The 24080-nt window shown below is 39.6% G+C and overlaps 1 protein-coding gene across 4 annotated transcripts in view; it reads right to left on the bottom strand.

The window, feature by feature from the left end:
* Positions 1–24080, bottom strand: part of FSTL5 (follistatin like 5) — a 362814-nt gene that overhangs the window by 255499 nt on the left and 83235 nt on the right. The gene's annotated exons all lie outside the window — the stretch shown is intronic.

Below are 24080 nucleotides of genomic sequence, written 5' to 3'. Positions count from 1 at the left end.
ATAGCAACAAACAAACACAGACTGCTGCAAAACTAAAGCGGCCATGGTATTCTCTCCAGGACAGCATAGCATTTGCTTGTTTGCACTAAGCCATGGTTTGTCAAAGCACTGTGAGAAACAAGATTAGACTAGATATAGCTTTTGTTTCGATCTATCAAGCCTCTTGCTATGTTATTAAAGTGTGTAGAGGTAGGTAAAGTGGTTTTTGGTGTGCTGTTTTTGGTGATTTAGTAACTTTTGTGAACTTATTTTCTAATTCAGCTGCAGAGGTTAGACTAATGGGTGGAACTGCTACATACATCAAATTCTGTTGGAGATCAAACACTGCTTCACTTTCCTAGAGATGCACTCACTGCTGTGGTATGAGCTTCAATAGGCAATAGCCCCCTTCACTTCGGCACAAAGGTACCAGTCTTCCCACCCATCTGCTGCTGCTGTGTAACAAGGTCACCCATCTACAAATTCTGTCAATGAGCCTCCTTTGAAGAAAAGAATTCACATCTGCACAGTGGCTTCCCCTTTGAGTGAAACATTTTCCCTTTGCATTGTTCTAACAGCTCTCCGAGCAAAAATTCAGAAATAGAAACACCTGAGCCTTTCTAATTCCGCTAATTCTAATAATGAAATAACCTCATACACTGTTGTCTTTGGGTCATTAGAAGATTTGCAGACAGTATCTCATGAATGCAAACAAGATAATCATACAAGTGCAGATATCAAGTAGCCAATTTCCCCCCAAATAATGCTGGTAGGCACATGCATATTCAACAGAATGCAAATATTGACTTTTCTGGTAGGAACCCAATCAGATTGCAAAGGTGTCTGATGGGGGAGAATGTGATCCCCTTGTGGGGAGAAGTACTGACCTTCATGCCCTGTGTGGCTTGCATGTAGCCCGCTTGCATTTATGATTCTCCTAACCTTTAAACAGTTGCCACAATTGGAAGAATAAAGTAGACATCTGGAAAAGGGCAGGCTCTGTCAGTACAAGAAAAGGCTTGAAAGAAAGTAAACAGACTTCATGTCTCATAATGTCTCTCCAGAGATGCAAGGGTAGGGAGAGCGGCAGGTTGCAACTGGCTGTTCAGAATAGGAAGCCAGCGCCAGAGAACATTCTTCTTTCAGGCTAAGTAAAGATGATGATGATGATTCAAAGGTTACAGAAGTATGCACTCACTGATCTGATCGATATAAAGAGCAAATATAGCTGTTCATGTAAATCTATTCAAACATTTAACATTCTAAATAGATCTTCATGCCATCAGCTGCATTTCCTCCCTCACCGCATGTTTCACAAAGATGGAACTGCAGTTGCAAAGCTACTGGATGATAGAAAATATTTTAAAGCTATCAGTGGCATATCTAGAGGAATTTGATTCAACTCAGAAGTGCATTTACTATATGTTTCCAAAGCCTGCCGTATCTTATATGTACAAACAAAAGGATGGAGGTAGAGAGTCTCCATTATTTATTACTTTTCAGCATACATGAGCGGTTAGTGGAAAAACTTGTCTTTAAAAGGAATCCTGACATGTTGATATAGTAGTCTGAAATATGGATAATATCAGGAACCAGATGGATGTGGAGGAGTGGTGGGAGACACCAGACCACTTAAGTCTTGTGGCCAAAGTCTTGAAGGCTGTGGGCCATAAGGCTGCGTCCTGTTTTCAGTCAAGCTCAGTGTGTGGTTCCCATCTCACGCACACACACTGGCCTGCCACTGCATTCACAACTTGAATTTATAGGCACATTTCAGGCCTATTTCAAGACTTGGTAAAGCCATATAATCTTTCCCTAACACCCATTCTAAATTTGCAAGCCACAAATATTATGCAGGCAATTTCCTCAGCTATTAGATCAGTTTCTGAGATCTGAACTATAAATACTGGAGCATCTTCTGAAGAAACCATACAACAGTAAATTCTTTACAGGAAAATTTATGGGACATTTCCTGATGCTTATGATCACTGAACACTGAAAAATCCTGGCAGGAGGAGAGGTGGAATGCTTTCTGTGGCCAGCCAGCAAAGAGTTAGATTGATAGCACTGAGGTTTTTGAAGAAATGCTGAAAAGCTCTCCTCATCTTTTGCAGGGGATTAGAGAAAAATATGGTACCCTAGTACTTCTGGTGACAGGGCCAGATTAACTCTGAGATCAGCTTGAACTGCACAGTGGATAAGGGTGCTGAGATAATATACCAGCTGTGCTTGGGCTTCAAAGAGTTGTATATGCCCTCATACCTTGTGCTATTTGGTTGAGGCAAACAATGTTTGTGCCTGTACCAGAGGGGTGCTAAAAAAAGTAGCTTCATAGAAAGAATTGGGGTTCTGCTCCTTGCATCAGTAGCCTTGAATATTTCAGGTAGCTTCAAGCATGGCTACAAAGCTGTAGTGACCTACAACTCTGCTTCAACTGGACACTGTAGAGAATAAAAAGTACTAGCAATGAGAACCTTAGTACCCAGACCTATAAATAATTTTGATTGAAATATATCCAATCCAATGATCTTTTTAGTGAATGGTATACAGAGTGAACTCACGAGCTCTACAAACCTTCTCCATGTTGTTGTTTTCAATAAGATTTACATTTGTGCAAGTGATGGGGATTAATTCAAAATAGGGAAGTTTGGGTAAGAACCTTCTCGGTTTGGAAGCCTCACCTCAATAAGAGTCCAGAGTCAGAGCCTTCCAAAATTTGGGTCTGGCTTATAATGGGTTCATTTGAGAGCACAGAAGAAAATATCCTAGCAGGAAATCATGGTGGGGTACCGTGGGATCTATGATTTCCTCCCAATTCAATTCAGGCACAGAGGAAACTACAATCCTATGGTTCCTTGAAAGAAATGACATCAGTGGCTTCATTTACAGTTAAGGATGAGGCCTGCGAGTGACTCTCCCTTGTCTCTAGTGAGTCTTGTCCACTAACAATAACTTCCTCTCCCCTAGGTTAAGGGTGTGGTGTTCCCCCCGCCGCCGCCCCACCCCCACTAGCAGCATGGGCAAGTGAGGGGGGGTGTTCTTCTTCCAATCCATTTTAGGGTTTTTTGGCATTCTAAGTGAAAAGTAAGATAAGAGTTCATCCATCACCCACGGTACACGTGCACCTCCGAAATAGATGGCCCAAATCATGTCTGGAATTGAGGTGCCAGATTGCTGTATAAGTATCATAATTGCAAAGACCTTGAATAGTACACTACATTTTCTTTTTTTTAAAGGCTGTATGACAAGCACACAACAATAGTTTTTAAATTCAATTATTTAAGCATCTTCTCCCATGAAATCTTGCAAGAACTTCCATTATAAAAATGAAATATCTTTCATTATATTTCCTTATGGTTCACCATCTACACAAATTATGGACCGTTATATTATCAATCTACTGAAATAATTGGAGCTTGCAAGGAAAGGCAAAACAAAATAAATCCACTAAAACGCTGGATAATTTTAAGAATGTTTATTAATATTTCCCCAGTTAAAGCAATGAAGTTCATTTGTATTGGAACACTATAAAACAAACTAAATGTATCACTGCTTATCATTTATAAAGAGTGTCTAACTTAATACCACATTCAATTTCCTATCCTTTCCATCTACTGAAAACTATTAGAAGTCTTATTTCTGTAGTGGAATTAAAGTGTGCTGAAGAAGCTCTAGTGAATATGTTTAAGGGAGATTTTATTAGAAACACTTAACCATACTCCCTTCAGGTTTTATGACTCCATAGCAGTTCTGCCTATTTTATTTACATTCTTGCAATTTTAGCTATGGATACCTTTTTTATTTTGAGGTGTTTGATGACTTAATTATAAGTAGTAGCAGGAATTCTTCATTGTTTGTGAGGGGAGAAGGTCAACAAATTGCTAATTAGATCATATTGCAAGCTGCATAAACAAACCTCCAGGGATCAAAATTATGATAGCAGAATATTATTTTTATAGGTTTTTCCCATTTGTAGTGCATTTTAGTGGGCAATTATCCTTAAAGCTATGAAACCACAGCTTCTTGTTTAATGGGGATGAAATCAATGCATATACTAATTAGATCCTCCTTAACATATGTCATATGAAAGGGTTTTCTTGTGCCATTTGTTTTCTTAAAAGATGTACGCCTCTGACTCTATATATCCAATGAGCCCCAATTTCAGCATCACAGTATGCCACATATGGGAGCCATCTGAAATTCACAGTACCATATTAGTGCAATAAATAAATACCCACTTTATGTGGACTACTTTTATTCCTATCCTCCCATGTTCCAGAAGCATTTATGTCACAGAGCAGGATTTCCCCCCCCCACCATCGGTGCTTGTAATGTTCAGCATGAAACAGAAAGTGCAGAAAGCACTACCGGTGTATTACATAGCATGAGAGCAACTACTGCTGAGGTCTGTAAACTGGAGAGATCATCACTCAGCCAAACTGGCTCAAACCAAGGTGCTGAGTTTTTCTATTAAAGCAGTCGTCTCCTTGCAGAGCCTTCTCTTTTGAACCCCCTGGAGATGCTCATTAAGCCATCTCTGTCCTCATCTTGAAATCTTCTATTCTGTATAGTTTTTAAAAGGGTGAGGGAGATTGCTGGGGTGTTGTTGTTTTTCCTCTCAGTTGGAAGACATTTTCTAATAGTGGAACCTAGGAAGCTGTATTATACAAAGTGAAACCAACAGTCCCATCTAGCTCAGTACTGGCATTGGCAATTCAGAGTTTTAGACAAGGATCTTTCCAGTCCTACCTGGCGCTCCAGGGACTGAAACAGACCTTTTGAAGGCAAAGAATGTGTTGTACTACCATGCAATTGCCTGAAGGGTTGATGGGAGTGACACCACCCTGGGAACCCCTCTGAGAGGAGGGCAGTAAAATATAAGGTATGGGTCAATTCTAAATGAGTCATCATTCAAATTCATCAAAGTTGTAAAAGCTTCATGGAGGCAGATTTTTACAAAACAAAATGACACCCAATGAGGGTTGAAGGAAGTTTCCATGCAGGAAGGAGTACTCTGGTTCTTTTGCAAAGGATGAATGCCTCAGATTCCAGCTTTATACTGGTAAGAAATAATCTTATCCTGATGACCTAGATAAATTAATGCATCTGAATTCTTCTCTCTATAAACATCTTACCCCATTGCAATTTACCTACACAAAAAGCAACCTGGTGCATTTTCCCCTTGAAATCTCACTGCAGAGATTTTGTGTATGTTTTAATTAGACCATTACTGCACAGACCAACCCTAGTATACATACAATATATTTTGCCTTGTCCACCTGCTTGAGGAAGAAGATCACTGCTTCTCCTGTGACCCTTCACTTCAGCTGGCTAACAGATGATGATCACTGCAGCAGATGTTACAGCCTCTGAGTGTCTCTCTAGCTGGGCAGCAGTAGGAGCCAAGAACTGGGGGGTTGGGGGTTGGGGAGGGACAAGATCACCTTCTCTTTTACACTCCAGATTCAACTTACTGTCAAACTAAGTTACTATGCTGCTCCATATAAACAACATTTCTGGAGTTAATTTATGATTGTACTGGAAGCTACATTGGCATCACTTTGGAATAAGTGATTGCTTGGTTGAAGCCAAAGCAGGCCCCGAAATCCTACATATGATCCTGCAGAGTAAGTAAAATACATGTTGTTCATTGAACCTGAGTTAAGGACTTCTAAAGTCCATTCATTCCCAAATGGAAACAAATGGGCTTTAAAGTGCTTAGCTTGGGCTCAGTTGTGAACCAGCAACTTGATAATGGGGCAAATCCCCTTGATTTTTGGCTTGTTGTGTTCATTGTCTGAAGGTTGTTGTGTTTTCATGTAAGAAAACAATAAATATACTCTTAATCCTCCCAGGATTTAATCAGAGTCTTTGGTCTACTTTGAGCTGTGAGCCTAAGTGTAATTAGTCAATTTTTAAATACGCTAGAAGCCCTTGGGTTGCCAGTCAAAATTTGTCAGCTGAACCTATTTCACAAGGTTGTTCTGAGAATAAATGCTGCTCTAAAAGGTAGGAGTCAAATGTTGCAACTTGTAAAAATGCTACAATGTATTTAGGATCCAGATTCTACAACCAAAGCCTGCAGTTGGTGCACATTGAAAGCACCCTACAGCTCAATCCATAGCCCAGCTAATCCACAAATTGAAGGACTTTTAATAGAGAGGTTGTGTGACCCAACTGTTCACTGTGCACCAGCAAATACCAGATTCCCCCTTGCTTAATATTTCACTTTCCACTTTCTTGGCCGCAGAAATAATAAGTATGAGATCGGAATTTGCATGAAGAAAAGTGTTGGTGATATCACAACTAGGAGTGGGGGAGAAATACAGTTTGGAATTTAACATCAACCTACCTAATCCATACTTCCCCAAATGATATGCAAATTGAAATAGAGCCATTCTTTGAAATCAATGCATCTCTGAATTTTGTGCTACAGTTTTCAGACCAATAATGTACACTAAAGTGTGCATGGTAGCCAAACGAATGTTTAAAATACAACAGTTAGTGAAAAATATATACACAAATTAATTATATGAAGGGAAATGGATTGCAAAAATGAGCATGTTAAGCAAAACTGCATACAACCAGGTGTATATTGGGAGAACTGCATACAAAAATGCTTGATTAATTTTAGTAAGGCCTATCTAAAATAAAACCAGACAAATTAATGTGTATAATCACAGATGAAAAAGGCCAAAAGAGAATTTTGCCTGTACCTTCACTTATTTGACCAAGTCCATCATCACTAGCACTAGAGATGGCAGAAAGGCAGCTCAAAAATATTATTTTAATATTTCTCATAGTAGTAAATAATAAGCCATAATATTTACATAGTGCTTTTCCTCCTGTGAGCACTTCACACTTCAGCAATGCTTACCACAATAGTATAAGGGAAGCGAGTGTTATTATCCCAATATATATTGTAGATGGTGAGGTAGTACCAAGAACTTAGTTCATGGCCACACTGAGATTTGAGCTGGGAAACTTCAAACTCATAGCTCACCTCTTATAACCACTGAGGTTCAACAGTTCTATAAATTGTAAGCTTAAAATGTACACTTTTAAAAAGCCTTGCCTTGTCATGATCCTGTTTGTCCTGACAAGAAACCATAGGTCTGTCATGTATGCATTTTACAATTTATAACACTAGCTTTCTTGGCTGGTCTCATAAAATTACTGCCTAGGCCTCCTTTTTGCCCTGGTGTTTTACTGGCTGCTTGGCAGCGCTTTAAATTATCTATTAAAACATGTCTATCTTACCTTTTGGTAAGACCCCTGAGGCAGCTAAGAATGCAATCTTGAAACAACACACAACAATTTAAAGGAACAGTGAAGGCACAACAAGAATACAAAGTCGCTGCGTGTAGTACTCTCAGTGCCGAGAGTAAACACAAACCAAGTATCTGCTGAAACAACCACTCATTTGCTGTTCTCTCAGGTTCAAAGTATTTGTGGAAATAGTCCTATCTGAGTGTTAATTTTACTGGCTATAAGAACATAAGAAGAGCTTGCTGGATCAGGCCAGTGGCTGATCTACTCCAGCATCCTGTTCTCACAGTGGCAACTAGATGCCTGTGGGGAACCTGACCATTTACCCCTCCTCCATTTTCTAGCAAGTGGGTTTCAGACGCATATTGCCACCAACCATGGAAACAGAACATAGCCACCATGGCTAATAGCCTTGGACAGTCTTATCCTCCATGCATTTGTCTAATCCCGTATTTTAAAGCCACCCATATCTTCAGTTTTATTTCCAATTGCTTTCCTTATGATCCCTAGCAAGGAAATTGCCATTTTCACAACTGATGCATACTGTATCAACATCTTCATCAAGCTATCCACTACGACCCCCAACCCCCCCCCCCCCGGCCAGGCCTGTTTCCTGGTCGCTGGTTCAGACCCCATAAGCATATATGCTGGTGACTTTCCAGTGTTAAATTGAAAAGTCTGAAGTGTAATTTTAAGGATATTCACCTGGAAATGTTTGGTGTCCCCGTTTCTGATTTGATCCCAGAATGTCCCACTTTTGCTTAGGATGTCCCTATTTTCATCGGAGAAATGTTGGAGGGTATGCAGGTTTACAGTCCTTTCCATGATCTGGAACCCTCATCACACAGGGTTCCTGATCGCCAGCTGAACTGTGCTTACAGTGTCCCTTCTGGCCTTCCCACTCACTGCAGGAAGTTCAGGATGGAAGCAACAGGACTGACATGTGCAAGTATGATGAGGCTGGTGCCAGTATTCACAGCCTCAACAGGTAATTAGGTTTCCCTATTCAGACAAAAACACATGAATTGGGCTAGTTTCATTTGCATATTTTGGCTGCTCCTTAATCACTGCGATAACTAGCTGGTAGGGAACTTCATACAGTGGACGCTCAGGTTGTGAACGTGATCTGTGTGGGATGCACGTTCACAACCTGCAGCGTTCGCAACCCGTGTCTGCGTGTCTGCGCACGCGTGGGTTGCAATTCAGCACTTCTGCGCATGTGCATAGTGTGATTTAGCACTTCTGCGCATGCGCTACCGCTGAAACCCGGAAGTAACCCATTCCGGTACTTCCAGGTTTCAGCGGTCCATAACCCGAAAAAACACAACCTGAAGCAGCTGTAACCTGAGGTATGACTGTATTATGTATGTTCTGGTACAAAAGCACAGCTCCCGGATTGTAAAGAAAGTGATCATGAAGACTCACTTTGGCTTGTCAAGGGAAGATGCCTTTGTGGCTACATGATAGAAAGCTATGCTGCTGCTGTTGTTTTTTTAAAAAAAGTTTTATGTGAAGTTTCTGAAGTAAATTTGAATGATACTAACATAAAATGCAATACTAATAAACCATTTCTTCTTCACCTACCCTAGAGCTGCTAAAAAAAAAATCTAGCATAATTCTTATCCTCCCCTCCCCCTTAATAGAAGTGAAATGGCCTTCTTGAGCACAGACATATTGAAAAAGCCAATAAGGATTTGATTGACAGTAGTTGTCCGATTAGTGTCCCTTTCTGAAAAGGGATCTAAATATGACTCGCCTAAAGTGCTAAGTGAAGAATGGATGCATTCAATCCTGGCAAAGTCTCCTTAGAAACACCAGGCTTTAAGCATAATAAAAACAGGCAGGCCCACATTTTATGCTAATGTGCCATGAAGCTTTATTAATCTGACCTTTGGAGAGAAATGAGAAATAGAATAGTGGCCCGCCATAATTGTTAGCGGCAGCATTTTAGCAGTCTTTAATCTGCACTTCACTTTAATATCAGCTCCCAGTTATGGTATAAGCAGTAAGAGGACCTGACACAATGCGCAGCGTTCCTGTGCAGCAGGAGGAAACTGGTGGTTTCGAAGTCAAAAGGAATGCAGCCTAAGTGGATCATAAAACGAGTCACCCAACCCCTATGAAGAGACTAAGAAACACAAAATGAATGCCTTCTTTGTTTTGAGCACCTGCACAATGAATGTACACTGCTGCAATTACAATATGCGTGGAAGAGAAACCGAGGCCCACTCGCTGGACTTACAACCTCAAGGTAATAGCTTTCAGCTATTGCTTGAGAGAGCAGATATATTGTGGCAGAGGTATAAGCAGCACTCCAAGGAATCAATATCTGATTATGCTGATCAGAAACAGGTTGGCCTAAGTACCATGCAACACAATCACCGTAAGACTGTGTCTTTTAATTTCCAGCATGAAAATTCTGATAAAGAAAAACATAAGAATGTGTTGATTTTGAAAGTCTTACAATGTATTATAGAAACATTGTTCCAAACATATGCTTATTATTTTTTTCCTGAATCCCGGGCAATGTTTTGGGGGTCAGGGTGCATATACATATCTGGGGGGAAATATTGATTGGATCATAAAATACCAATTTCAGAGAAGAACAACTGGAGAAAACCCCCTTCAAAACACAAACATGCAACAACAACAAAACCTTTCCACATACCCCAAAGTAAGCAAAACGCAAGCAAAACAGATAACTCATCAAACAGAAACAAACAAAGCACAAATATGCCCCCCCCCAAAGTCCAAAAATAAGCACTGTATACACACACCAAAACAGGCAAAACACAGACACAGTAACACATAAACAACAGTAATAAAATGCAATAAAACAGTAATAAAACAGCCTAAAATGCAAGTAAAACTCCTGAAACTTATCAAGTAGCATCTTTCTTTAGAAAGTCTTTTCTAAACAGATATAGAGGAGGCTGGAAGATGAAGCATAGGCCTCCAGAAGCCCTTCATTGCCAACCCCCCCCACCCCATGAAGCCTTTGAGACTACATGGAACCCACATATACTCTGGGCAAAGGAAAGGAAGAGAGTGGAATGGCTTGAGGCCTGCATTTCAGAAGCAGTGTGGTAGGGAAAGGTTGAAGAGCTTTTCCCTTTGCTGCATTTCTTCTTCCATCTTGCAAGTGGTCTTTCTTTTTTAAAAAAAAGGAAAGGGAAAAAAGTGGGGTATCTGATGTATGTATTTGCATGTAATGTGTGGTTAATGCCTTCTATAAAATAAAGAGCAGACTCAGCTGTTGTCAAAGGAGCCTACATTTTCTATTTAGCTGCCTACACTTGGCCTGTTCTTTTATGATGCATTTCCATTTCCTTTATTTCTTTTATCAATTTGCCTCTTTCATTTTTCCTCATTTGGTTATGTATGGCATCTCATTTAGGCATGTACCTCTTAACTCGGCTTTCCTACAATCCCAGACTACTGCCTCTGACATTCCTGGAATAAGTATATAAGAACAAATGACAGTATATAAATGAGCATGCTAAAAGAAAAAGAAAAAATACGACAAAGTACTTTGTGTACTTTTTGCTTTGGTTGTTACCCAAAATATATCAAACTAGCAGACATTGCAGGGATCCATGGCTGATCTCTTTACATTATTGGGGGCATGCCAGCCCAGATCCTCTCCCCTTACCCCATATGGCAACTTGACAGGTGAGTAGTCCTGCCCACCTTTCAGAGCTGGCCCATGAGGGCAGAGTTATATTTGTGAAATTGTTTTAACTGTTTTGTATACAGAAAAAGTGTTTTACACACACACACACACTTTGTGCTATTGTTTTTATTGTTATTTTTTATTGTGAATCACTTCAACATATTTTATGGGGAGCAATTCATAAATGGAATTAAATTGATGATACGTTGCTGGGTGAGGGGCCCTTAATCCTTTCTTGTGATTTTCCCCAATTAAATTCACTCTCTCAAAACTCTCCCTACTAGCAGCTTTTGGGGTGGGGGTGAGGAGGTCTTTCCATTGGAAAATTGCACAGTGGTTAAAGCTTAATCCCCTTTCCCCAGCACTATGGACTCAATTAAATCAGGCAGCTTCTTTAAATAAGAGTGATATGAGATTCCATAATCTTATCTTATTTGGCCCCGAAATATAAAATCCAAAATGGAATAAAATGTAAAAGGTTGATATTTGACTAAAATTAATCAGTCATGGCTTGAAGCTATAAGCTGATGTTGAGAAAGCGTATTAAGCTTTTATTTTATTTTTATTTTCTTTATTAAGGCTATATCCACTTACTAGAATAAGTGCCATTGAACCCATCAGATAGACAGGCACAGGATTGCACCACAAACAATGGCATTAGTGTTTCTCTTAAAACAACAACAACAGCAACAACAACTACTACTACTGTATGATGCTTTGGAAAGCTTTGAAGGGCTTCATAATTTTGAATATTTCCTCTTTTGCTTATGTGACTTAGTGGAGACTAATCATCTATTGAGAGCATTGATGGATCAACCTAAAACACTTTATTTTGACTTTGAGATCAGGTAGGTATAAAATTAAAGGTAGGCTGCATTACAGTAGGAGAGGAAGAAGGAGATTCTGTTTTGCCTCCACAGTATCCTCTGGACAACTCCTAACACCCTTGAGATTAATCAAAAATTTTGTAACGATGACAACAAAACTCTACCTAGTTAGGTTATTCAGGTAGTTGGTGATTCTTTGAAAGAAAGAAGCAACTTATAAAGTTTCTGTTCAGTTTTGAAAAAGGCTAGTAAATATTTACACTATATATTTCTGCAGTGTGCATAAGCACTGAATTTCCAATGCATTAAGTCCCTAAACTCTGATGCCTGAGTAATCTGCTTTTCCTGAGAGAAATCTCCCTGAAGTATCTTTAGGACAGACAGGCAACAAACTCCATCTTTGTGTTGCATACTAACAACTGGATGATGCACCTAACTGCTAGGAATGAGGTAACACTTCAGTCTTCAAAACTGTCAGCAATTCACTCTCCAGTTAGTATCCTGGATTCTACCATATTGCTGTTCAGGAACGGAAGCTTGTTGAAAAGAGCTCAACATGACAAGACTAAATATTTTGCATTAAAAGACACACATTAGTTTTTTAAAAAGAAAATTGGCAATTAAGAAAGAGCTTTCGATGATGTAATGGGCTGGCTAATGTACCGAGTACACTACTGCCATCTTCTGGGAACATTCACAGCCACTCAGCCTGTTATGCATGGTAGAACTAACATGCACTGCTAGCAATTTCAGACCAATAACCTTCCTTTCTTTATTAATGGAGGACTGGACTAGTTTTAATTTCAATGACTCTTTGTTGGGGGTCATTTTGCCATGAAAAATGTCTTTCATGCAGCAGTAATAGGGTTGGGAATAACTGACCAGTGAAACATTCTAAATAGGGACAAGCAAATAGCACGCTATTGATTGGCATAAAGTTATAGATAATTTTGTATATGAAAAACAACTTTATATCTCTTAAGCACCCAGATGTAACTGTGTGTGTGTGTTTACACTTCTGTGTGTGTGGTGCAGCAGTCAATCCCAGCTGTGCTATAGATGTTGTAACAAGGGAAGATAGAAGATTTTCAGTCTGTGGCTTTCAACCAACATGAGATTAGACAGAATGGTCTAATCTCATGGGACTGCTGTGCTCTTCCTTCTTTCGGAGAATTAGTAAGATAATAGCTATAAAGCATTTCTGCCTTTCTCTACTCTGTAAGAAACACTATCTCTTACATAACTAAACATATAACTCACATGTCTACTTGGTTGCCCTAGAAGCATTTGGGAATAATCTACAACAATGTAACATATTCCATTACCTAACACTTCTCTCTTTTCCAACAACAAAATATTATTAATTACTGGATGCTCTTATGTTCTTAACTACTGGATAATATTGCAGTGGATTATTGGGGTGTGCAAAATTTTTGGACAAATCTCAAGCCAAGGATCAAAGTGGAGCCACTTCAGACATACTCAGGGCTTATCTGAGCCCAGTACAATCTCTCCAAAGTGCCTAAACATGAGCAGGGATTTCCAAGGTACTTTGGAGCAAGTAAGAGAGCTAAATAATCATCTTCATAATAGGCTGCCAACAGCTTTTCTGAAAGATTGGAAACATTTTTCATACATCATATAAGATGCCAAGGTAGGGAAATAGCTCTTTTGTGACAGACAAGGCAAGCTTCTACAAAGATAGAATGATTTTACGAGGGAACTCCAATCACAGAGCTTTGAGGAATGGCTGTCCCAGTATTGCATCACCTTGTTCTTGTCTCTTCTATATTTTTTGCTAATTATCAGCAATTGCTTGGGAAATGCAGGACATCCAAGTCCTTCTGCCTCTGTGTTACATGCCCAAGCAACCACTCCTGTTATATAAGGTTTGCACTTAGGGACTTCCGGGTTAGCGCCATCGGCTAATGGCGGATTCCCTCCGAGCTCCGGAGGGAATCGGCTCCGCAGGATCCGGGTCTTGCCGCTGCGGCGACGCGGGGACCCTCAGAAATCACAGGCGCTGAAGCCTGTGAACCTGGTGACTCGGCGGGCACCATTTGCGCCCCCCGACCCGTGAAGGAGCCTTTTTAAAGGCTTCGGAATGGGGGACGGGGTGAGCGGCGCGGTGCTGAGAGTCGACTGCTTCTCCTGCGGAGTGAAGCCGCATGCCATGGTCGGAGAGCGCTGACTTCTTCTTGTGAACAATTGGACTCTAAAAGCAACAACCCGTGAGTAATACGGAAATTGGATTTGTAAAGGAAAATTTTTTTTTTAATTAGGCACGATCGGGGAAGGCGCAAACAGGAAGTCCATCTCCCCGTCTTATAAATAATCTAAAGCAAGGACTAGCTAACTAAGGTCGAGAGAATTTCTTCTTCTTTATTGGCTAAAAGACATTACTTTCACGATTTGGCAGTATAAGTAATTTCACTGGAGGATAAGAGCTAATTTTGAGAGCTGAAGTGCCACCCCCCCGGACCCGGGAGTGATCCGCGAGAGAGCCTGTTGAGGAGATATAGAAGAGTTTGACAGCTGTCAAATTAGCTGTCAAGAAGGAAAAAGAGAACTTTGTTTCTGCTATCTCTGCTGGATATATTTGCTACAATTTGGTTATATTTTGTTGAAAACAAGGAAGAACTGATACAAACTAACTTGATTTTTGGATTTGAACTGGAAGGAAGATAAAGTAACCAAAATCCCTCTAGAGGGGATTTTGGGACATTACAAGAATGGCTGAAGGAGGAAAAATTCAAGCTAAATTGGACAGAGTGTTTCTTCTCTTGGGAAAGTTACAAGGCCAAATTGATGTTTTGGCTACCAATGTTGCAACTCTGGACTTAACAGTAAACAAATCCATTGAATTTGATAAGGACTTGACTCATGAAGTCCATGCAGCTGGACAAGAAGAGAAACTTGAAAGATTTGAGAGTGTGGAGAAAGAGATATATGTTGTTTCTGAGGAAAAGGAAGGAGGAGATGTAATGTTGCAGATGACAAAGGAGAGCCAGAGGCCTGACATGATGGCTACAAAGGAAAATAAGTACTGGATGATGAAAATCTGGTCTGAATTGGAGATTGAAGAATGGAGAGATCTCCTTATGTGGAGATCTGAAGACCTATGGATTACAAATTTGATTAAGGTGAAAGTTGGAGCTTTTGGGACATTTGGACTTAAAAGGAGTAAGAAACAAGATTCAGGCTCCACTTTTAAGTATGGAGGTCTGGCTGGAAGAAATATGGACCCTATCGGGACAGAGCTTCTCCGAGATCTGGTGTTTAATATTAAGGACTACCAAAAAAACCAGCAGAGAGGAATTGAGAGAGAATTAAGAGCCTCGGACGTGAGGTCTCCAGGCTGATAGTAGACTAAGACTGATGCTCATTTGTTGGGGATTGAAACCGGGAAAGGGGGGGTGGGGTTTGGGAACCCAAAGGGTGCAGAATAATAATCTGTTTTATTTTATTTTGTTTTGTTATTAGTATGAAAATTGGGGAATTCGTGGAAGGGAATTTGGGTCGACTTTAGAAAAAAGTTTTAAGAATGAGCACTGATGTTTAAATATTGATGTTTATAAGTTAAAATTGGTTTGTTTGTTTTTTTAATGAATTAAATATAAAAAGGTCAAAAATTGGGGACAAGAACTTGTTGAATTAACAATTTGAATTGGAATATAAGAAGGGGAGGTGTGGGGAAGTCAGGGAAATATGTTATTGAAAATAAGGATTGTAAACTTTATGTGTTTTTAACTTTTAACTTTTTTAACTTTTTTGTTCTTTCTTTTTGATTTTTTAATGTATAAAGGTGGAAAAACTCAATAAATATCTTTTAAAATATATATATATATATTTGCACTTAGCTTCTGTGACTTGTAGTGCTAATTAAGACAAACACAATGCTTTTTAAAACAAAGTCTTGTTTTAAAAGATAAAATAAAAATAAAAGATAAAATAAAATAAAAGATAAAAATAAAAGATAAAATAAAAATAAAAGATAAAATAGAAACCATTCTTTTCTAAAAGACTATAAATCTTGATAAATGCTACATTGACATTGATTTGTTGGCCCAAAGTATCCACATGGTTTTTTCACTGATCATAACTCACAAACCATAATCTCGATCTTTCTGGAATATGCAGCTTTCTTTCTTTGGGACATCCCTACAATGCATGCCAAGTTCATAGTAAAATTGTTGCCCACAATATCACAGGTGAAGGGTGCTAAGGGTTGTTTAGAGACCCCTATTCTCCTTACAGAGTTGCAATGCTGGGATTTCCCCGGGAAAGTGGGTTCCATTCTGTAATTTGACAGGCTTTTTTCACTTGGCAGAGGTTAATATGCCTACAAATTTCATCCATTTCTGGGGAAAAGCTAATTTTGATTCCCCCAAAATAGTGAATGGGGCAAAATGAAGCTTCATTTTCCTCTGAAGGCCTGTCAGACCCCATGCAAATCTGAGCAGCTTTCAAAGAACAAAACTGAGATCTGAACAGAATCTTGTGGTCTATGAACACTCCTAGGACATATTACCATATTGTCAATTACACAGTTCCATACTTTTGGAGAAAGAAACTCTTGATTTTATCCCGAATCCACATTATTTTGGACAATATCGGAAGAACTCCTAGTAGCGGCTTGTCTTGTTCTTCATAACCAAATGTGTAAGACCCTGGAGACTCAACTAGATTGGTAAAGAAAAAGCAATTTATATGTGTTGTATATGCAATATAACATTGTGTCACCAGATGGCGTTATGGAGTCCTATTTCTCTCTACCTGTTTTCCCTGCCTGTTTAAATTTACAACGCATTTAACTGAAACACTTCTTTGATGTGTCTAGATCCAGCCTGGATGTTATCATTCCACTGTTCTCAGTACTGGATTTTTGTTGACAAAAATGAAATTGCCACTATCTCAGTAGACAGAGCACAAGACAATGCCATCTGATCTGGCCCAAATAAAGGAGGTGAAATATGAGCTTGGCACAAGAGAAAGGCAGCGACAATATTTCCAGTGAAAAGCGAAGCCCATATATTCTCCTCTCTCTGAGAAGAGCTAAGTTCCTGTACTATGAGAGAGTGAAATCATTTTTATTTACATATGGGAAACTAGGTGGTTTCTCTGTTTAGAGTTTTACCTCCCCCCAAAGTGAGGGGGATGCATACAAGCTGAAGTCTTCTCAGGGACAGAATATCCAAGCAGATTCATTTTCATATTGTTAAAAAATAGTATGAAGAATTCATTTCTGCACTGAAATGAGGAAGGCAAATTTGTCCTAAAGGGATAGAATGAACATGCCTAAATAAAGGGAACACTGCTAAACTCTGTTGGGCAGGATGTGATTGGACTATGTTTTGTGCTTTCCAATTGGCCCCAAGCACACTTTACCAACTGACCTAAATTTGAAACTAACACCAAAGGGGCACCCCCCCCCTTTGCAAATGAACAGTTGCTGTTAAATCAGACTTCAGGAATACTATTAATATTCAAATCCCTTCCACTTAGAAGTTCACACCAACATTAAAACTTAATGTTTTTTGAACTATTCACTTTGATATGGCATCAAGTCACTTAAACTATTAATTTACTTCATAGAACAAACATCTGTAGGTGGTTCCCATAAAACAATAAAAATGCAACATTCTATAACATTTCCTAAATACTAGATAAAAACAAAATGCAGCAGTATACTGCATATAAAACTAAGCAGCATTAAAAAAAACTAAGCAATGTACACTAAGCTGTGTACAAAAAACCACTATCACGTTCTTCACCACTGTAAAAAAAAAAGTGTATTGGTGACTGGTCAGTGATTGGCAGAAACCTCTGTGTTCAGAGTGGATTGTTTTTCAGGAATACCCCACCTCCTTCAAAGCAGTGGGGACCACCTGACCATGCAGCAAACCATTCACCACACCCTGAAGCCACCTAGTTAATCCTCCACAACTTACCCAAACCAGCCAGGATGGGCAAGGATCAAGAGAGCATGTAGTAGGCTACACAGTTACAACCATCTTGTTCACACACCCAGGCATCAATAACCAGGACTGTTTCTACAAAAATCAAACAGGATTGTGCATTGCACATCTCAACAGATCAATAGTGGCAATCAAGTCCCCATGGAGGAGAGTGCCTTGCAAAATTATCACAATAGTCTCCAAGGCTCCAAAACTGGGCTGCCTGAGGGAGATGAAAGCAATGCACAGAGCACTTTGAAAAACCCCAGTGGATGTCTACTGGAAGCAGCAAAGTAAGCTTTCTTCAACACTATACCACCAAACAGTAGATACAGTGTACTCTTATGAGTGTTCAGCTGTGTAAGAGACTTGTGCCTCTTGCACTCCAGCCATCTCCAGATCTATTTCTTTCCATGAAGCTCCCCAATAAACAAGAGGGCTGCTCAGGCTCCACAGTGCCAGGAACAGCACTTTATTTGGAGTGTCGCAACCGATAAACAAGTTGTTCTATGTGATTATACCTATGCAGTACGAACTATGCTTTTATGATGCAGAGATTAAAACATATTTTGCATTACAATACAGGACCTTTTGTTCAATATCAAACAAAACGTCAAAGAATGCTATGCTACCCACCATTTATGATATCTTCACAATTGCAAGTCATTCACCAGCATTTGAAGCCATTCAAGTGTACTCTGGCAATTTTGAACAAAGAATCACAGAATCAGATTAAGATTCCTTTCAACTCTGCGCCATGGATTATTTAAAGACGTGTCAATTTTATTTTATTTTTTTGGTTGCTTCCAGCTCTTATTGCTTTACTTTTGTTCTTTTTGTGTGTAAAAATCAAATCAAATAAAATCAACCTGTGACAACTTTATGTAGCCAATCACAGCCATCGACCAGACTTTCCACATAGGACTGGCTTTAGAGCTTCAAGCACTGTGCAGGTGCCTTACAATGTTTTTCGAGAATTAAGTGAATGACAGATATGCAGCAAGTTATTCCCATATGGTCTCCTCTTTACTCCTGGTAGATAAAGATCAGTAAAGGAACAGATGTTTGTTAATGAAATTAGAAAAGGCAGGCAATATGTTCATAATAATAGAGAATCACATTTGTTAAATGGATCGGCAAGCGAACAGTCGCTTTGTATTCTGATTGCTAAAGGTAAACGTAAAATGAAAGGGAATCAAAGAGTTGAGAAGCTCATAGTGTAATTAAAGAGCTGCCTGTCAATATCCTATGGCGCTATCTAGTTTTGCATATATGAGGGGTAAAACTAGTGGGGAACTGCAGATCCTAAACTTGAGATACTTTTAGAAGCATTGTCCACAAAGCATCTCTTTTGTGCAAATCTTCTTCTTCTTTAAGTCGGTTCGAATCCCTGCGATGGGGTGAGCTCCCGTTGCTCGGTCGCTGCTCCTGCCAACCTAGCAGTTCGAAAGCACGTCAAAGTGCAAGTAGATAAATAGGTACCGCTTCGGCGGGAAGGTAAACGGTGTTTCTGTGCACTGCTCTGGTTCTCCAGAAGTGGCTTAGTCATGCTGGCCACATGACCTGGAAGCTGTACGCCGGCTCCCTCAGCCAATAAAGCGAGATGAGCGCCGCAACCCCATCGGCCACAACTGGACCTAATGGTCAGGGGTCCCTTTACCTTTACCTTATTATTGATTCCAATGATCTTTGGGTTAGGCTGCCCCTCTGGATCCAATCCACTGTAGCTTATTTATATTACAGTACACTTGTGTGCCACATTTCTGAATTGTACTCATACAGGCCAGAGAACAGCTAAAATACGATATATGCAGACATAGCTCAGTTCTATTTCTTCCAGCACTGCCCATAAATAAAATACTACCCAAAATAATAAAACTGAAATGATCGGTAATAAACATATAAAGGGACCCTGCAAGTAGCAACTGCCCACCATCAAATTATACTAAGCAGTATTACCATCTGCAATATGTGGATCAAAACTTATCGGCTACTGCTCTGCAACCTCTAAGACAAACCGAATGGAAATAAAAACATTTATAGTAGGAGTTCAAAGCCTGAGCCAAATCCCGTATACTTGGTTTAATCACAGTTCAGGATCATATTGGCACCAGTGCTAAACCATGCTTACTTTTAACCGGAACTCACATCCCTAACTAGGGTTTGAAACTTTTTATTAATGATCATTGTCCACCAGTTAATGAGAAAAGAAATTGTGTTTGGAAATTATGAAAGAAGAGTGATAATTTTGACAGGAACTGTTTGGGTTTGTTTTTATTGCACTTGCTTCCCTTTTGAAGTGGCTTTGTTTTCCTTTCTTCTGCAAATTGTCTTTTCAGTGGTTTACATGCTGCAGCCTGCTTGAGTGTCTGCTCTTTCTGAAAACCCTATGATGTCCTCAGCTGGGCTTTCCTGTAAGTGTGAGACGATAGAGAAGCTGCCCACTGTATTTCTGACAGCTATTTTTAAGTGAAGGCTTTTTACTGTGTGGAATATTTCATCTCTTTTTTGAGGTAAAATTACTTTTCTCAAAGAAAGAAAGAAAGAAAGAAAGAAAGAAAGAAAGAAAGAAAGAAAATCAGCAAACACCGTGTTTCAATCAAATAATTTTACTCTGAGTAGACCTACTGAAATGGCAATCCTGTCAAGGCAATCCTCTATGTGTCCACTCAGAAATAAGTCCTATTGTTTTCATTAACCCCCATTCCCCTTGTAGGTATGCAGCCTTAGTCATGTTCATTCATTTCAAGGTGTCTACTCGGAACAAGACTTAGTTGAATATCACTCACTGATCTCATGCACTTTTGGGAGCTAGTTTGCCCAGCTTTCCACTCTTCACTTAAAACCTAGAGGAAGATGTCATGATGTATCTTCTCCATGCAGGTTTTTCACAGATCAGAAAGCAGAATGTTGGAGGAATGCTGAATTTGAGAAACACTCACTCACTACCTAGCCATGATAAGGTAAGCCCAGATGTACTGATTTATTTTTAAAAAACAAAAATCTAAAGCAAGGGAATAAAACTTTCAAGAAACAGGATGTCAGTTTTGGTGTGGTACTATCTGAAACCAGGATTTGAAGTTTGATAACAAAATTGAAACATTATGCCTACATCAATTCCCTGAAGAAACTCACACAAAAAGCGATAGAAAACCACAAGCATTTTCTTTTCTAAATTGCAAACAATATGTACAAAAATGGATCACTTTTTTATTCAAAGTATGTCTTGTATTTCAGTGTCTCACCCCCTCAAGCAAATGTTGATGTTTCATCAACATTTAAAGACATGCCAATACATGCAGCAAACTTCGGGAGAAAAAAAATCAGATGCAATTCTGGGTATCAAAACATAAACATTCCATTGCAGCAAAACCAGTGCTTCATATGGCTGCTAGAGAGTCATAGATTTATTCCCCAAACTAGATTTGGCAGACTTTAATGGATAGAGTTGTTGGAAATATTTTTCAGGTCTTTGACAACTGTATACTTGGTTAGTCTCTTAAATTGAAGACCTAATGAACCTCTGAGCATGCTGGGTCCTGCCAACTTGCAGAGTGCTGGTGACCTCCTTTAACATATACAGCACTGCATGGAAGCAGCAAGCTCAGAAATCATTCTTAAGAGCCTGCTTACTATCAGCCGCTGTGCAGGGAGAAAATGCTTTCTAGATAATTTGATGCTGGGAAAGTGGAAGACAACATGTATGAGGTATCTCAGAGGGAGATACAATAGGCATGAACTTAAGCATTCACAAATCTACGAACTTGTACTACTAACACCTCCTTAAACCTACAAAGCAAGTGACCATCTTTTTTTTTTTAGCAAGCTCCATGATGAATTCTGAAGGACAGGATTTAATTGAGGAGGGAGAGGGGAAAAGCTGACGCACACCAATTCTCAATTTTCTTTTTAACCCTAATCCATTAATTCCTTGTAGGCATCAGTGCTCTGGTGAGCATATGTGCTGGCAAGAGCTTCCATTAACTTCAATGAAGGGAACAGCTTTGCATGTGCAAAGAGATGAATAGATTGAGCTGCCCTGTATTGAAATTAATGGGGAAGCCCTGGCTTCCACATGGTAGATATATCTGTGCTCCCACAGCTGTACTCTGGAATAGGAGACATGAGGAATATACATGTATGTATCCCATGTGTTTATTAGAAGTCAATTAAGAATGTCAGAAGAACCCATTGAAAATGGACTACCATGCAGATTTCCATCCATCTGCCCATTCAACCGCCATCATAGCAGCAACCCTTGTAACATGCCTTCTACCTTAGTTTGAGCTTTTAAAAACTTTATATTTAATAGATACATATATTGCTCTACAATGTATATTATTGGCATATTCACTGATGTATAATTGCCACCATCCTGACAGGTGCCTTGCTGCTTTTCCTTGTTTTTTGTTTTGTAATGTGGTTTGCTGATTTTGTGTAAGTTGCTTGTTGCTAGAGGCAGCCTATATGTAATAAGGCTAACCATGCCTAACCATGTGTACTCAGAAGCAGGCTTCTTTATTGGTTTTGCTTTTTGTTGTTGTTTAGTCGTGTCCGACTCTTTGCAACCCCATGGACCAGAGCACGCCAGGCATTCCTGTCTTCCACTGCTTCCCGCATTTTGGTCAAACTCATGTTAGTAGCTTTGAGAACACTGTCCAACCATCTCGTCCTCTGTTTTCCCCTTCTCCTTCTGCTCTCAATCTTTCCCAACATCAGGGTCTTTTCCAGGGAGTCTTCTCTTCTCATGAGGTGGCCAAAGTATTGGTGCCTCAGCTTCAGGATCTGTCCTTCCAGTGAGCACTCAGGGCTGATTTCCTTAAGAATGAATAGGTTTGATCTTCTTGCAGTCCATGGGACTCTCAAGAGTCTCCTCCAACACCATAATTCAAAAGCATCAATTCTTCGGCGATCAGCCTTCTTTAAGGTCCAGCTCTCACTTCCATACATCACTACTGGGAAAACCATAGCTTTAATTATATGGACCTTTGTTGGCAAGATAATGTCTCTGCTTTTTAAGATGCTGTCTAGGTTTGTCATCGCTTTTCTCCCAAGAAGCATGCATCTTTTAATTTTGTGACTGCTGTCACCATCTGCAGTGATCATGGAGCCCAAGAAAGTAAAATCCAGACTAATTTCCCCTATGGAAATTCATTTACTTTGAAAGGGAATGCCCCAGCAAGGTAACCAATTTGTAAATATTTGTTGTTGACTGAGATATGCATGTCTGCTGTGTGTTGTGACATATGTAAAACATTACATATATTTCTGCATCAGGGGGTGACATTTTCTCAATACTTTCCAAATGTAGCAGACCCCCCACGTTCTCATGGAGGAGAAGGAGAATGGTGATGCGAAGGGCAGAACTAGTGTGCTCATTTCCATGGTCCCACCTTGAGTGTTTATATAATCTCACTAGCAGATGGCATAGTGGAGTGGCAACGCTCACCTGATCTCTGGTTGACCACATTGCTGCTGCTTACTGAGAGGCAGAGAGGGAGTATCAAGGCTGGCCTGGTGCAAATGCACTGGCAGAAGTGCCAGAGTAGCTCTGCTGTTGTGTTTGCTCTGCACCAACCTCACTGCTGCGTCATCTCTCCTAGTAAGTAGTGCTAATATGGCTGACCAGAGGTCAGGCGAGTGCTGCCACCTGAACACATCTTTCATTACTGTTTAACTTCATACTGAATGCCTGAAGGTGACTAATAAAAGCTTCATTTTAAAGATACTTTTTATGCTAAGCATGTTTGAGAACTCTTACCACAGCAACAAAACACAGGCCTTACCATGTTATATATATAAAGAGTTTGCTCTGAAATCCTAAAAATAAAATATTTTTCAACCCAATTTTAGCATGTGCAAGATGCAAACACAACATTTCTTGATTTGTTTCTTCTATACAAGGCTTACACACATCTGTTGTTCTGCACAAGGAAACTTTTACCTAACTTTGTTACATATCCTACTACTATTGTTAGCAAATATTACAGCATTCTGTATCAATTCAAATGAAGAGGTCTTCAATTAGTGTGATCAGATCTGTGAAACTAAAATATTTTGCACTAATTACACCAAGAAATGCTTACTCGATAAATTATTTCCTTTTACTTATTTGTATTACAGATACATCTGGACAAAGCTCATTTGAAATGGCAATATTCCTTGTCTCGCCATAGGTACAGATTTAATCCCATACAACAGTTTCTACTTGGTGTAAGTTTAGGAAACAGAGTCAGGGCCAACTACGCCTCAATTTATACATTCTGCCATGACACACACTAGCTGTTTATCTTTTGCTGCTACTAAGAGTAATAAGTTTCCATAAATATGCTGCTGTACAGTTTATTAGCTTTCCTCATACAACAAAAGCCAAGC

The sequence above is a fragment of the Podarcis raffonei genome, chromosome 9 (genome assembly GCF_027172205.1).
Source record: "Podarcis raffonei isolate rPodRaf1 chromosome 9, rPodRaf1.pri, whole genome shotgun sequence".
In the NCBI taxonomy this organism is placed as follows: domain Eukaryota; kingdom Metazoa; phylum Chordata; class Lepidosauria; order Squamata; family Lacertidae; genus Podarcis; species Podarcis raffonei.
This window is presented reverse-complemented; position numbering and strand designations above follow the sequence as displayed.